At 44.6% G+C, this 13,188-nt stretch overlaps 1 protein-coding gene and 1 long non-coding RNA gene across 4 annotated transcripts in view; one reads left to right on the plus strand and one right to left on the minus strand.

The window, feature by feature from the left end:
• Positions 1-6,337: 6,337 nt before the first annotated feature.
• On the minus strand, positions 6,338-8,733 carry LOC147226171 (uncharacterized). The gene is made up of 2 exons (XR_015107302.1): positions 8,569-8,733; positions 6,338-8,462 (listed from the first exon to the last, which is right to left on the minus strand). It is a non-coding gene; the product is annotated as an uncharacterized LOC147226171 (long non-coding RNA).
• The window catches only part of rfx2 (regulatory factor X, 2 (influences HLA class II expression)), a 30,791-nt gene continuing 25,695 nt past the window's right edge, over positions 8,093-13,188 (plus strand). For all 3 annotated transcript variants that reach the window (XM_086162307.1, XM_086162308.1, XM_086162309.1), the window contains exon 1: positions 8,093-8,226. The gene's annotated coding sequence lies outside the window, so the exon portion shown is untranslated. The remainder of the gene's footprint in view (positions 8,227-13,188) is intronic.

A 13,188-nucleotide genomic window follows, 5' to 3' on the forward strand; every position in this document is an offset into this window, starting at 1 on the left:
ATAATTTTGTGTCGATATAACATATAACATAACATGACAGATACTTATATATTTATGTCACATGTGTTTTGTATGCATATAAAAAATATACATATGTATGTATATACACACACACACACGTTTAAAGCTGAATTTTGATTTATTTATTCCTCTTAACGTAAGATTGGACCATTTATATTTATATGGTAGTCAAATTACTAACAAATAACTACCTATATATGTATATATATAGGTGTGTGTGTGTGTATATATATATATAATACATATATATTTAATATATATATGTATAATATATAATATAGATAATAATAATATGATATATATATATATTACAACAATTTCCTTCGGGATAAATAAAGTAATAAAGTTGTTCTTATTCTTATATACACACAAACCTATATATATATAATATATATATATATATATATATATATTTTTTTTTTTAATGTGATAACAGAATGACTTTGCATGCTTTTCAAATCCTAAAACAGCCACGCCGATCCTGTCCTTCTGGTTGACTGAGGCCAGACCTGATAGTCGAGATGCTGGGACAAAGACACAAGTCCTTGTAGGAAGAGGACAAGAAAAAAAACTGAACAAGCCTTTGGGAAAACAAGTACCCCGGGGGCGGCGGCGAGCAAAGAGAAGAGCCGGCCGTAATGTGTGACGTTAAAGTTGATAGTTCTGCGGCGACTCACTGCAGGTTACATTTTAACCAGCAGGTTCCTCTTCAGGTGGATCATTAACCATTTATAGACGACGGACTGTGTTGATGTTGGATCACATTCAGACGTTGCTGCGCAATTCAACCCTGGATGCCCCAGTCCCACCGGATCACGGCCGGACGGCGGCCCGTGACAGGTTTTTTTTAAATTATAATTTATTTTTCTAAACAGCTAATATACAAATGAAGATAAACGGTCAATGAAACACCTCATGTTCATTCCAATCAGGTTTTAACCATCACAAAGTTGCTGTGAGACAGAACATAAAAGGGAACAAAGGATTCCAATGAAGTGATAATACTAAATAATTATATTGCTGATTATAATTACAGCAATACTAATAGACAGCAAATGAAAGGTGGAACTAAATAAATAAATGATAATAATAAGGGTAATAAAAGTAATCATGAACAGCAAATGGATGGGGGAAATAAATACATTAAATAAATGATGATGTGATAATAATAGCAATAATAATAATAATAATAATAATAATAATGATAACTAGCAAATGAATGGGGGGATGAATAAATTAAATGTTGATAATAAAAGCAATCACAATATATAGCAAATGAATGGGGTAACTGAATAAAGTAAATAGATAATAATAATAATAACAATAACAATAATAACAATAATAATAAAAGAGTATGGGGGTAAATAACTAGATAAACGATATAAACACATGTATTTCCCCGGCTCAGGCGGCCGCTGCGCTTCGTCTCGCTCCTTCCGGAAATACCGTCATTTTGTGGCTCGTGCGCTTCCGGCCGTGGAGAGACGCTTCTCGACCAATCGCGACGAGAGACGGCGTCACGCGACGGCGGACGTCAGCTGACGCCAGTGCGCAGACGCGGATGTGACAGCTGGCCGCAGGGAGTCATGCCGAGGTTACTTGCGGTCAGTGACATCCGCCTTCACCGCAGTCCTGACTTTTAACTTTATTTTAGTTTAGTTTATTCTTTCACCAAAACTTTAACCCACTCACTGGGAAGAGAAGGTCGGTAACAGATTAAAGTAGCGTCGACATCTCTGACTACAAGTACATAGTCTTGATTTAAAATAGGCGGGTATTTGTTTGAGAATTTGTTTAATTGCTGGGGGATTTTGAAAATACAACTTTATTAATATAAATCCTATATTGCAACCCCCTTTCCAACTAGCTTGATAGTGTTCCTCCTTCCAGAAGTCTAGTGTTGAGATGAGATGAGAACAACTTTATTAATCCCGAAGGAAATTGTTGTGCCAGAGTTTCAAGTAAAAACATAACAGTAATAGACAATAGTGGAAAGGAGGAAGAATAAGAAATATAATGAAATATAAATTGTCTTAGCTGTTAGCAGTAATCTCTACTTGCATCTAAGTCTCAACGGTTATAAACTGGATTTATCCATGTCTTCTAACTGTGGCCGTACTTTGTTTAAAACGAAGCGGGTACATAAACTGGCCGTGTTTTTATCGGTACGAATCACAACCAACACTTGCTACGGCCCTTCAGCAAAGTACTTCCAAGACTTGAAATGCGCCAGTTTACCTGCCAGTGAGGAGACGGAAACCGGCGGTTGCCTCTTGCATCTTAAGTTTCAGGTGGAAGGTCCACATTTTATTTAAAAAGAGGAGCGGGAAGCGGAGGGAGCCAACCGTCTCATCACCATAGAGATTTTTACTGAACACAAACAAGATTGGCTAAAACGGAGCCGCATGACAGGATGCAGGAGGAGATGGCAGCCGTTTATCCGAGATTACAGAATCGTGTATCGGAACACGAGGCGGTTTGGGTTTGTTTTCCCACTCGCGGGCTCTTTATAGAATTCAACCCGATCGTGCTCTCAAATAATGACGGAGGCCCAGGATGTGGGGCAATGCACCGATGTCATCGCAATGGAGCAGCTGTTACAGAACTTGCTCCCACGGCGTTTTAAAATCGACACGTCTCTTTGGCCCGAAGTGCATTTGAAAGAAATAGAGAGTGAATACAAAGCTGGACTAAACGGAGACAAACCAATCTGCTGTGGACGCCATCAGAGCCACAGGAGTTATTCTTCACCCAGTCAGGAGAAAAGCCAGAAGCTCCAGTTTGGCTGGTTTGAGCGAATGTCCTGGACAAACACCGTGTCTCGCCAACGGTTTTTACATTTATTTGTTGATGTCACAACTACGATGATATATTTAAAGACTGAAGATAGGAGGCTTGATATCGACAGACTCGACCCTGGTTCGGACAATAATTCACTGTCAAATTGAAAATACCAACTTTCCTAAAGCTTTCTCGTTCCTGGCCCGAAATAAATCCGAGTCGCACTTGTTTCGAGATGACTGTGTTATTTTCCTGTTTTCAGCCGACACACAACCCAGCTCATAGCGACAGAGAAACATTTCAAGCCAACTTCTCCATTCTTGACGGTATTTTTAAGCATCCAAATTTGCCTGGTTGGTCGGTAACACAGTTTCTGTGGATATGAAAGTAAATGCCTTGGTCTCTGTCCTCTTTATTCACAGTCGTTTCAAAGACGGAAAAAGGCCGTTTTATTTTGGTTTGCATTTTTGAAATCTCACCCTGATGACTCATGCCGGAGCTGGGGGTCGGGCTCTCGGCCGTCTGCTTCTAGCCGAGGCCTTTTCTCCTTCCATGATGAAACCGGCAGACTTCAGCCATTCAGATTTCTAGTTTTAAAAGTATATTGTAATACAAACGTTGTTTTATTATCCAGAGGTTTGTTTCTCTGCCCTGGACTTTTTGGTGGCCCATTAGTTTGGTGCACAGCAGTCGATTTAAGAAGACCGGTCTTTGAGATTCCTCTCTTTTGGTTTTTACAGAGAAAACTAGCTTTAAAATCGAATTTCCGTCACGCTCTTTGAATATTTCACATTGGGAAAGTGATGCAGGGCTCCTTCTCTCAATCCGGTGGATTTGACGTCACGGACAAAGACGGTGGCTTCTGTCCCCTGGTGGCCGGTGGCAACGTTGGATTCAATGTCTCTCTGCAAGACGGCTTTCTTTCTTTGCCGTCAAACTGTAAGATCCAAGTCTAAATACATGCATGATAGTACACCATAAATACAATTGAGGAAATGATTTTAGGCTTGCGGTGAGACGTGCGCGGGGTCGGCAATGATTGTGAAAAGATGTGACCGGTTGGACGACCGCGGCACAACGGTCAGCGACGAGCGTGCCATCAATGTGTCGCGGGTTGAAGTCCCGGTGATCTTCTCCGGCCGTGATGCAGCTCCCGACAGTTCAGCGGTACAAGTTGCCAAACGTCCTCAGCCTCCACACAAAGCACCGCCACCGTTGCGCCTTCCTTGCTGTCTGCGTGGTGTTTTAATAAGCAGCTGAGGTCTTCACTGATGCAGATGCCATGCCGTTCAAAGCTGCTCACCCTCTGCGGTTCGAGCTCCTGGATGAACAGTAGCCGTCATCTGCCGTCGTCCGCTGTCCTTCGTCTCGTCCGTGTCGAGGAGGCGTTTTTGTCCTCACACAAGAATACCAGACTATCCCATCAGTGAGGCACAGACTGTGAACCTTATATTAACATAAATACTAATAATCAATTTATTGGAGACAAGAGAAATGGGTTCTCTGCGATGAAGCCATGGTGGCTGAACCACGAGCAGGAGGCTTCCAGGGGAGCGGCGAGGGCTTCGGCGTGTCGCTCAACAATACTTGGACACACCAGGAGGAGCCGGGAATCCCACCGCGAACGTGAGCTTCCAAAGACGATCGCTCGACCTCCTGCGCCACGCCGACCACGGGATGATGACGTCCTCGCGGAAAGCCGTACGGTGGCGGGCGATCGGGGTGTAGAGGACGGGGCCGACCACGCGTGGAGGGGTCTTTGTCCTCCAGCCGGGCGCGGGAGTCATGGAGGGCCGTATGCAAACGGCAGGCGGGCGAGGGAGCTCCGAACGTGGGCCGGCACCGCTCCGTCAAAACACCTCTGGATGATTGGAGCTGGTGGCGCCGGCCCACAAGCGTTCAGGTCGTGAGGTCGGCTTTACCGGGAAGTTGCGGTCAATCGGCCCTCAGTCGGCTCGTCGGCTCACGTCCCGAGGGCTCGGCCACGGATGCTCTCTGGTCCTGCTGCCTCGCGGAGGGCTGATATTCCTCAGAGCCTCATGTACCTGGTTAAATGGGACCGTGTGCGTGGCCCTCTGTGCTCCAGCTGCCTCAGGCTGACAGTAGAAAGTGCTGCTGTCAATGCCACAACCAGTAACTAAACATGCCTTTGCCAGTCTTTGTTTCTATATTTTATTTGTTCAAATATGTACATATTTCTGAGCGGAGGCAGAGGACAACAGCATGTGACAGTCGAAGCGGCAAAGACAAATTCTTGGACAAGTTGGTTCCCTCCAATGTCCGGCAAAACACCCACAAATGACTACAATCTATATGTTTTCATTAAAGAGAATAAATTAAAATATAACTGTCTCAAAGCAGCAATACAGTTTGTACTGTCAATGACATTTGGCACAGATACGAAATGAGCTCATGAATACAACCGCAGCTTAATGGATCACAGTTTGAAATCACTTTCTACCCTCTGCATGTGGATTTATACATTATTTCTGTTCCTGATTGAACGGGTGCTGAATGAAGACCTCCCGCCTGCTAAAGCAGTGAAGCTCAGCGTCCCTTCTGCGGGCCTCTGGCGCCCCCGTGTGGACAAAATCTGAAGTACAACAACAGACCACAGGTTCGTAAAAGGCAACAATATTAACGCATTAACTTGTACTTTTATGATTTCCTCATCTTTAGAAATTATGCAAGCGTGTTTCTTATTTTTGAAACAACACCTTTTCCTTTTGGGGGAGTTTAAGTGTGTAAAGTTTTGTTTTGACTCTTTCTGCTCTCGCTGGTATTAGTGTCCAAACCATGTTGTTATAAAATTATATCCAAAAGAGCAATTGCGTCCTTACAATGAAGAGAGTGTGGAAAAGAAACGAAATTTAAAGTTTTTTCCTGATGGACTTAAACGGATACACTTGCATTTCGATGAATGTTAGGTCTGTTGAACACCATTTTCAGTCGTGTGATTGTGACGTCAAATCTCGGAAAGGGCTAAACCGCGAGGCATGTCAGGAAACGCCAGAGTTCTTTGTCTACCACGTCAGTATCTCAGTATATGTACCTGATTAGGAATCGCCTCATTTAACTTTGCGTGTCCTCCGCACACTAAAGAACAGTCGCTCAGTTCTCTATTTGTGACATGAAAGTTTTGGTACGTGTTGACTCGTGTCTGAAGGTCTTGAAGGAACCTGACAGTAACGCAGATTGGACCTTAAAACGATTATTCGTCAACATCCCTGTCATTTCCTACAAAATATAGTTGAATTTCTTTCAGATTCTCCATCGAATTTCATTGCCAATCTATTGCAATCTTGACAGACTGTCAATGATTATTTCTTCCCCGTTAAAGTCAATTCTTGCTGATTTTTAGATAATTTCCTGCTGACAGTAAGACGGAGATTCTGAAAACCATCAGATGATTACTGTGGCAGCGAAAAAGCATACAAACACACTAAAAAGCAACTTAATACTGGCAACCGGATGTTAAATAGATTTTTTTTTAAATGATCGACACCCGATAAAAGAAAATTAACCACCCCCTGTGTCCACTTTATCATTTATTTCATGATGCAATATATATTTGAATTACAAAGGCCCACCCTTTCATGTCGATAATCACTCATTATACTTCCAGAACAACACAGAAATGATCCCGCATCATTTGTTCTTCATTTCTCAAATGAAGAGGAGTGCTGCAAAGCTCCCAGATGTATTTTTCAATTGACCAACTAACAAAATACTTGTCTGCGCAGTATGGCAACAGAGAGTATACTAATACTACTACAAATAATAATAATATTAATAACAATAATAACAGCAATTTTATAGAGTATAATTTATTGATGTCAAAACTGGGAAACTTTATCTAAATATCCAATCATATCAAATAAAAAAATAATTCATTCTTTATTAATCCCCATGGGAAAACTGGTTCTCTGTAATGAAGCCATGACCGAATGAACATGAGCAGTCGCTGCCGGCGGAGCAGCGAGGGCTTCAGTGTGTTGCTCGACAGGAGCAGGAGCCGGGAATCCAACCGGGAATATTTGCTTCCAAAGACGATCGCTCGACCTCCTGCGCCCCAGCGACCCCCAATGATATTAGGAATGATACTGTAATAATATTATAATGATATAAATAACTACATTTTTTTGAAAGCGCCTTACCCACTACTCAAGGACACCTTAACTATAACAACAATAATAATAACAACAATAATAATAATGACAATAGTAGTAACAATAATAATAATAATAATAATAATAATAATAATAATAATAATAATAATAGGTGGCACGATGGCGCAGCGGTTAGTGCCTCGGCCTTACAGCATGAAGGACCCTGGTTGGATTCCGACCAGGCCACCTTTCTGTGTGGAGTTTGCATGCTCTCCCCGTGTCTGCGTGGTTTTCCTCCGGGTTCTCCGGTTTATTCCCACAGTCCAAAAACATGCAGGTTAATTTGAAAAAAAATTGGAAAATGGCCCCGCATGAATGAATGAATGAGTGAGTGAGTGAAAGGTTGTATGTATATATATGTGACCCTGCGATTGACAGGATAAGCAGAAGAAGAGGGATGGATGGAATAACATAATAATGACAATAATAATGTCAACAACAAAAACAATAATTACAATAATAATAATAACAACAATAACATTATAATGACAATAATTATGATAATACTAATGATACAAATATCCATCCATCTTCTTGGGGGGGAAATTGGTCACCAGTCAATCGTAGGGCCACATATATAGACAGATGTATTCCGGGCCATGACAATGATAGTAGTGATAATGATATAATAATGACAACGATAACACTCATATAATGACAATAAGATAAGATAAGATAAGATAAGATAAGATAAGATAAGATAAGATAAGAACAACTTTATTTATCCCGAAGGCAATTGTTGTGCCAGAGTTTCAAGCAAAAACATAACAGTAATAGATAATAGTAGGAAGGAAGGAGAATAAGAAATACAATGAAATATGAATTGTCCTAACTGTTAACTGTAACTACAAAGATTGAAGATTCCCTGCGGCTGAGGGAAGAGGAATTAAAAAGTCTGATAGCCTCAGGTAGGAAAGACAATAGTGAAAGACAAAAATGTGATGACAATAATATCAATAATAATCTAACAATGACAAGAACGTACGGATGATGCTGCTGATGTCGAAGGCCTCTGGAAGTGGGCGTGGCCTGCGTCGGCCCCGCCCCCTGTCCTCCCCCTCCCCTCCCGCGCGGGTCGGCGCGCGCCCTGACGCACACGTCTGCGGGTAGCAACAGTTGCCTCGAGACCCCCGGGCGCCATAGTGACTGTAGCCGTGGAGACAGTTACTTACCAACGGCAGCAACACTCGGCAACAGCAGCAGCATCTGGAGGCGACCGAGCCGCGACCGGCCACAACTTTTTCTCCGGGCGAAGGTGACTATATCTTTTTTTTTTAGAGAATATACTCTTTTACGGGCGGAAATTGAAAAAAAAAAAAAAAAAATGCAACCGCAACTTGTTTGTCGTTCCGCCCCGGAGAGGAGAACTTACCGACGGGGTTTCCCTCTTCGTTTACCTGACGCCCCCCTTCCTCCTCCTCCGCCGCCGCCTCCTCCTCCTCCCGCTCCCGTGTTTCGTTTCGGCGTTTTCCAGCCGCCGTCAGTTTAGTTCTAGGAGAAACCAAACAAACGAACGTTAAGTTATTTTCGTTCTTTGCAAATTCTTTGAGCCGCTTGTTCCACTTGTCGCTGCGCTCCGCGGAGGACGTGAACGCACCCGCGGCTCGGCTAAGTTAGCGTCGTCAAGTTAAAGCCTCGGCTAATGCTAAGGCGTAAAGCCCGGCGCTGATGTGTTTAAGTCCGGCGGTGAGTCGTCGTGCCGGTCGCCCCTCACCCCCGACACCCCTCCCGCCTCGGGGACAACCTTCAGCTTTCGGGTGTCTTGTTTTTTGAGGATAATTTTTTTTGTAAATGATTATTAGCGGAGCCGTAGTCGAGCAGGTGGCAGTGGAGCGAGCTAGCTTTAGCAACGGCGGTGCCCGAGAGCTGGGAATGGGTGCCTTGAACGCATCACGGGGGACAACTTTCGCTCCGGAGCGCCGCCCGTCAGCTCCGCTCCGGACCGGCCGATCGCAACAATAATAAAAGAAAGAAAATACGGACAGATTGACGGACGGCGATTTATCCTCCTTTTTTTAGCGTTTGTCCTACCGATCGCATCCGCAGACTTTTCCAAATCTTCGGTTGTCATCTCGACCCGGCAACATCAACCTCAGGGTCACGTCACATTTGACGTCTCCCAACGTGCACTCGAACAAAGTTGCTTTGGATAAGCAAGTCGTGTATTTGTTTTTAAAATTTTTTTTTTTAGATTTTTGTTACGGTTTTTTTTTTTTAGGCGCATTCAAGTTTGCATCCGTGAGGGTCAAACAACGCTGAGAGAGCGGAGTAAGCGTCCAGCCTGCTGGGTAGGAAGGAAGGAAGGATCCAGCTTCTTCCATAGGAGTGAGTTGGGGTTTGGAGGCAGTTAATATGCAAGCAACACATCCAGTCTTGAAACAAGCAGGTTGACCCTTTTGCTACTTTTAGGGCGTTCCTGCTTTCTAAGCCCCTTCAGATTGTCTGCCCCCGTATCTCCCCAAGGAACAGCACACGGTGATCGCTGTTTGGGAAGCGCTCGTCAGGTTGTCGGTTGTCACAAAATGTCACGAGTTCCAGGAAAATGTGCGGCCGCCCTGCGGGCCGTCGCTGACCTCTTGACATCTTTCGAATGAGTGTACTGTATTTCCACGAGTTGATCAGAAAGCAGCGCAAGTGAGTGGTACGGGCCGCGTTAGCCGTGATAAAAAACTGATCCCCGCTGTCTATTAAAGTCTAAAGTTCATTGAGGCTCGCTCTCCTGCTGATGCGACTTGCTCCCTTATGGCCTGAACATTTGGGGGATGAATTGAACGCACATGAGCAGAGGACTGTTGAGAGAAGAAAAGAAACTTTGAAGGCAAAGACAAACCCTCCCGCGCTACAAAGAAAGAAAGAAAAAAAAAAATGACTGCGCTGGAAGTCTCTGCAACCCCCACCCACCCCAGGCCCCCAATTTGAGCGTGACATTGTTATGTTTACATGGCAACTTGATACACAAATACTCCGAAGTCATGGAAAGAAAGAGGACGGAGTGATCCAGGGGGTGAAATGTTATTCTTTTAAAAGTCAGCATTTTTAATCCAGTTATTTTCATCTCCTCTCTTTGTGGTAAATGTGCATATTTCTGCCTCGCAGAGGCAGGTCAGCAGAAAGGGCTAAAAAGATTTGAAGTTGAATACGGCCGGGGGATGATAAATATAGCTGGTTGCACTTATCGTGCAAAAGGGAAAAAAAGTAATCGATAGAACCGACGCCGATTAGGTTTCCTAAAGATTTATGGTCATTTGGCCGGACCCCAGATTGCCAAACGCTGCAAACCGACTGCGCCACAGTGTGCAACTGTAACTTTGAACACCGGTCCTAAAGCACAAAAGCAGAAATGGTCTAAATCAGCTCTGCCCGCTGTCTGTTCCTGGTGGTGAATTGGTCCATTTCAGGGACGAATGCCACTCGGGCCCGTGATTTATCAACAAGTAGGTGCCATCTTCGGGCCTAATCGAGCCCGTTTTCTGTCTGTCTTCTCTGCTGTGTCTGGAGTCGCTCATGTGATTGTGCAATGCAGTGTTCACCATCACCAGATTGCCATTTTGAGTGTTTAATGGACCCGTGTGCGCGGTACAGTTTAGCTATCAATAGGACAGCTGCAGTGGTCTCTCGGGCAGCGGGTGACCTGTCACAGCTTTTGGTCACATGTGCTCTGTGTGTGTGTGTGTGTGTGTGTGTGTGTGTGTGTGCGTGTGAGTGTGCGAGTCTGTGTTCTGTCACACTTGTCGGGTCCAAAAAGAGGGGGGCTACTATACTTGTAGGGTCCAACGTGTGTTGAGCAAACGTGCCGGGTGCCAGGTTTCGGAGCTGGGGCTCAGTCTCAGGTTAGGAGATACTTAGAAGGTTGAGTTAAGAGGCAAGGGGGATACATGAGAGTAATTATCAAGGAAGCTTTCTTACTATTAGAAACATCCACCCCGTGTGTGTTGGATTGTTTGCCGGAGAGGAACGCGTACATACATGAGGTTGCTGTGTAGATTTTGCTGGTGTGTGTTTACTAATGCTCTATTTAGCTTATCAGGATGAGGCCCATTCCTGCCCCCCGGGAAATGTTTTCAATCCAATACCCGGCTACAGATATAGCCACGGACAGGGCCGCTGTCGTCAGCGCCGGTGCCGCTGTGTAACTTTGCCCGCATTCATATTCATTCATAGATGCGTTTGTCCCCCCCGTCGTGACGACGGAACATGTTGACGGCGGATGTTAACAACGTTTCGATGATTCGTCCCGGCGCCGAAGTCTAAAGCATGTCAAAAAATCACAGAGCAAAACAGAAGATCGGGGAGCCGAATGCCTTGTGGGGCTTGTTAAGACGAATTTAATAGCGCCATTACTACACATGGATGTTTCCGTTTCATAATTGTCATAATTCATGGGTTTGTCAGGGGCTTCTTTTATTAACGGCTGAAGTGCCGTTACTGTTCTATAAAACTCAGCTGAAACACAGACTTTTGAAATCACCACAGGCTGCTAGGATACGCGGAAACAAATCTCGTCATATACCCAAAAATGTTGCCACTGATTGGCCCTTCCACTGTGGCAACAAGTTGAAACCCGTTGGAAGATGAAATGTTTTTCACTCCGTGTCTTCTTTCTGTCTGTCTGTCCGTGTCGTCAGGGGCATTCTTTACATTCCACCTGTTTGTATCGTAGCTACACAACTGCTAATTAAATTTCCTGCCACAAACAGCAGACAAGGCAGTGACATTTGCATTACAATGAGCACCCCCTCCCTCTCTGTCAGGCAGGGATAGCTGCCGCTGCCCCCCGTCCTTTCCTTACTTTTGCTTTCTTTTGTGGAGTTTTTTGGGCGACTTTGCGAGATGTTTCTTTGGCTTAAAAAGAACTATGTCATTGTAAACCTTGCGCATTGTAATTAGCAGGAGCGAGGCGGCCCCTCGAGTGAGGTGTGATTTGGACACGCTCGCGGACGGGAGACCCGGCCGGTGTTTTCGGCTCCAGCGTCTAATGGTCGCCCGCCCGTTCTTCTCTCCGGCTCCTTAGTCAAAGGACTTGGTCAGGAACAATGGCCGATTAGACGATTGTCACAGATGGAGACAACATTGTTTCAGTTTAAGGCTGGACGTCCAACCCCCTGCCTTTTTTCCTCTTTCAGGAAACTCACGCTTCACAAAAGAGCGAGAGTTTGCGTCAATAGTCAATAAACCGCGTGCTATATCACCGTCGTATGCTTATCCATTTGCTGTAAGAATTTGCAAGGTTCGAGGACCCGAGTGCTGTAAGATGAACGTTACATCGGACGGTCGCGTGTCCGGCGGCAAATTGTTGCAAAATAGCAGGCTCATAAAACTTTAGCCTTGATCCCCTCCCGAAAAATGAGCTCTGAAAAGATTCGATTGAGCTAAGTACGGCTTGGAAGATTAGAATCTAAAGCGCTGGAGTATGTGGACGTGAATGTCGGTCCCATCTTATCTCGTGGTGCGAATGAGGTTTGAATGTGCCTCCAGGAACACCTGTTGGATCCAAAAGTAATTTGATGTTAAATGATCTGGAAATGACACAGACTGCAATGCGCTAAATTAGCACATGAATGCCGTTGATATTTAGCAAGGCGCAGTGATTAAAAGCACAAACTTGCACTCCGGCCGGCTGCTGGCAGGAAGAAAAAAAAACGATTTAAAACTTGGGGATATTCCCAGATGTGCAGGAGTATTTTTTTTCCCCACAGCAATACACAACTACCGGCAAGGTCGACTACATTTGTGATGAGACCTGACGGCCGGTGAGCGGCTCCGCTTAACATTTGTGTCAAAACGTGAGCGCCGGGAACATAAGATTTAAGGCAAAACTCGCACGTATTAACAGCGTCCCTACCAACGGCTCTCCCGTTAATATTTGTAATTAAACACATGCATGCAGTTGCAGACCCGATTTCCATATTTACCTGCATGCAGCACATGTGTGTGTGTGTGTCACCAAGTGCTGCTCAAAGGGTTTGTTTATGACAGTTCCCGGGCACTTCAATCTTAGCATGATGTCATGTGCTCACACATTCGAAGCATTAAAGCAGGCACTGGTGACGTAGTGCTTTTTGGCAAGCGCCATACGGTACCTATGGAAAATGTGGCCCGTCATTTTCAGCGTCGCATCTTTCCCACGTGACCGCTCGCCAGGGAGGACTTTTTCATATGTAACCCGAGACTCTTCGGCGCTTAAGCCGTGAAATAGTGCCTGCGTGATTCGAGGTCT

This window comes from Fistularia commersonii, chromosome 16 (genome assembly GCF_037954325.1).
Source record: "Fistularia commersonii isolate RoL2024-O1a breed Wild chromosome 16, RoL_Fcom_v1.0, whole genome shotgun sequence".
Lineage (NCBI taxonomy): Eukaryota > Metazoa > Chordata > Actinopteri > Syngnathiformes > Fistulariidae > Fistularia > Fistularia commersonii.